The following is a 290-nucleotide window of genomic DNA, read 5'->3' as shown; positions in this document are numbered from 1 at the left end:
CAATAATGATACAGTATACGTATACAGTATATGGCTTGCGAAAGATTAATAATGACAGTACCATTAGAGACATTTTAAAAACTTAGTTTTTAAGAATATACTAGGAGGAGAGTGATGGAGAGATAGTAAGGAATAAGAGATTCGAAAAGTGTATAAGTGTTACAAGATAATTTATTCGACAAATGCAATAATGATACAGTATACGTATACAGTATATGGCTTGGGAAAGGTTAACAATAACAGTACCATTAGAGATATACTACATATATCACTACAATATAATATACGTG

Source organism: Cephus cinctus, unplaced genomic scaffold (genome assembly GCF_000341935.2).
Source record: "Cephus cinctus unplaced genomic scaffold, Ccin1 Ccin1_scaffold0093, whole genome shotgun sequence".
Taxonomy (NCBI): domain Eukaryota; kingdom Metazoa; phylum Arthropoda; class Insecta; order Hymenoptera; family Cephidae; genus Cephus; species Cephus cinctus.
This window is presented reverse-complemented; position numbering follows the sequence as displayed.